This window comes from Antechinus flavipes, chromosome 3 (genome assembly GCF_016432865.1).
Source record: "Antechinus flavipes isolate AdamAnt ecotype Samford, QLD, Australia chromosome 3, AdamAnt_v2, whole genome shotgun sequence".
Lineage (NCBI taxonomy): Eukaryota > Metazoa > Chordata > Mammalia > Dasyuromorphia > Dasyuridae > Antechinus > Antechinus flavipes.
In genome coordinates, this window is record NC_067400.1 from 27,785,040 (window position 1) to 27,788,338 (window position 3,299).

Sequence of the window (3,299 nt, forward strand, 5' to 3'; positions counted from 1 at the left end):
ATTAGACAGCAAGCTTCAGGACAAATTTTCCTTTCTCTGTATATCCAGGATGCCTGCTGTCTGTCACAAAGCAATTGCTTAATAAATACTTCTGTTGATTGATTTCCCTTCTACTACAATTCGGTTCCCCAAGATTAATAAATACTCATTAAGAAATTGATGGTGTTCGCCCACATCCAATCACACACAACTTCAACCTTACACTTTCTTACAATGTTGAATCATTAAAGGGAAAGAGCCTTTTTGAATTGCTTATTGATTTAGTTTACTGTCTATGCTAATCATTCAGTATCCAGTTTACAATGCATCTTATCCCTGTTTAATTTTTAGGAGCATCTAGGTGCTACAGTAGAGAAGGCCCTAGCAAAACTGAACAAATTACTTAACCCCTTTTTGACTCAGTTTCCTCATTTATAAAATTCACTTAATTCCCACTGATGTGAGGGTTAAATGAGATAATATCTGTTAAGTGCTTTGCAAACCTCAAAGTCTTACATCAGTGCCTCCTGTTATTATTACTCTCCCTTGAAATTTGGCTTCTAGGGGACAGCAAATGTCAGATGCCTTTTGTCCTTCATAGTATTTATTCATCATTGTGCCTTTTACACCAGAAATAGTCTTTTTGATTGGTTAATATGATCATTCCCTGATGAGAGTAGTGAAATATAGTTATTGATGAATAGATGAAAAGGTAGATCCCACAGTATCACTGAAGGCTGACAAAGGGAAGGAAGAAGAAATAGAATTAAGATTTACCTACTTGCTAGATGTCAGAAATTGGGCGAAGCACTTGCTGTAGTGGAGAGTACTGATCTGGAAAGAGGGTCTGAAGTCCTAATCCCCTCTCTGCCTCTACAACCTGTGTAATATTGGGTAAACCTCTTAACTTTCATGGGAATGGGTCTATAAATAATGAGACTGGACTAGAGAGAAAAATCTTTCCAGCTTCAAATCCAATAATCCATGGCCCATAGCCTATAACCCCAAACTGCTTCCTCTAGCTAAAACTGTTTTCCTCTTCAGTAAAAGCAGAAGAAATTACTTAAAGATTGAGGAGAATGTAAATAAGGTTTTTTTTTGTTTTTTAAAGTGGTCAGAAAGCCAACTACTTTAAATAAAATAAATAAATAAAATAAAGAAAGTCTTATTAGTAGGAGTAAAAACAAAACAAATTTAAAAAAAAAAAAAAAAAAAAAACCTTTATTTGAATGTAAGGCACCTGGACCTTTTACTTGGACTGAAGAAAATAAAAGAATATTCCCTCTAGAATCATTAGAATAGCTGACATTTATAAAATGCCTAATGGCTTTCAAAGCACTTTACATATATTATGTGGTGCCATTATTATCCCAATTTTACCCGGAAAAGGAAAATCTAGGTGCTGGGCAAGGTGGAGGAGAGGGGAAGTTAAGAGACCGCTACACGTGCCACAAGCACAAACATTTCTTCCTGAATATAAAGGCAATCTATTTACAATGCCAGAGTAATTATGGAAGTGGAATAAACTATTTATCTAAGGACTTGATTGGCCTGAAGCCATGCCGGACTCCTCCTGGCTTCTGCCAACATCAAGATTTCTTGTCAATCAAGATGCAATCCCTAAACTCATCGTAGAGCAACCAACAAATAAACATTGAATTCCAGAAAGTGAAGCTATTTAAGGTACTTTGCCCTCAAGATTCCCAAAATCATTTACTAGTTTAATATTAAGACTGAAAATATGAGGCATTTAGCTAGGGAATTGAGGAGAGAAAAGTAGTGAAGGCTATTTAAAAGTCTTTCCTGCAGCCAGTGGAGGCGAGTGGATGGGAGGAATCCATTTTGCAGCTTAAAATCTGAAGCTAAAGATCTGATAAAGACATCATTTATTCTCCTATGTTTTCTCTTGCTTAAGTGATCTTGAGCAAAGAAAATGGACTTTCAGGAAAGATGAAGAAAATAATCTGGAAAAAAGCAGAATATATATTTTTTGTAAGTTTGGTTTGCCTAGCCACAGTAAACTTCTTAATAACTTCACAGAATATAATTGCCCAGGTAATTTAGAAACAAAATCACTTTAAAGGAATTAAAATAAAAGTTTCAATTTCTTAAGAAATTCTGTTGAAACTGTTTACTGGCAATTTTTGGGGGGAGAGGGGAACCTTGAAACTTGATCAGTTAAAAGCAAAGTTTTGCAGAGGTTTGAGATTCATAAGAAAATTGTAGTAATGTAGAATAGAAATCCAATGTAGTAAATTGAAACTAGATCTGAATATACTATTTAAAATTATTTGAAAACAGAAGCATAAGAACAAATTGGGAAAATATCTTCACAGTTAAAGGCTCTGATAAAGGCCTTATTTCCAAAATATATAGAGAATTGACTCTAATTTATAAGAAATCAAGCCATTCTCCAATTGATAAATGGTCAAAGGATATGAACAGACAATTTTCAGATGATGAAATTGAAACTATTACCACTCATATGAAAGAGTGTTCCAAATCATTATTGATCAGAGAAATGCAAATTAAGACAACTCTGAGATACCACTACACACCTGTCAGATTGGCTAAGATGACAGGAAAAAATAATGATGAATGTTGGAGGGGATAGGGGAAAACTGGGACACTGATGCATTGTTGGTGGAATTGTGAACGAATCCAACCATTCTGGAGAGCAATTTGGAACTATATTCAAAAAGTTATCAAAATGTGCATACCCTTTGATCCAGCAGTGTTTCTACGGAGCTTATATCCCAAAGAAATACTAAAGAAGGGAAAGGGACTTGTAAGTGCTAAAATGTTTGTGGCAGCCCTATTTGTAGTGGCTAGAAACTGGAAAATGAATGGATGCCCATCAATTGGAGAATGGCTGGGTAAATTGTGGTATATGAATGTTATGGAATATTATTGTTCTGTAAGAAATGACCAGCAGGATGAATACAGAGAGGCTTGGAGAGACTTACATGAACTGATGCTAAGTGAAATGAGCAGAACCAGGAGATCACTTTACACTTCGACAACGATATTGTATGAGGATGTATTCTGATGGAAGTAGATTTCTTTGACAAAGACTCAATTTCAGTTGATAAATGATGGACAGAAGCAGCTACACCCAAAGAAAGAACACTGGGAAACGAATGTGAACTATTTGCATTTTTGTTTTTCTTTCCGAGTTGTTTTTACCTTCTGAATCCAATTCTCCCTGTGCAACAAGAGAACTGCTCGGTTCTGCAAACATATAGTATCTAAGATATACGGCAACATATCTAACATATATAGGACTGCTTGCCATCTAGGGGAGGGGGTGAAGGAGGGAG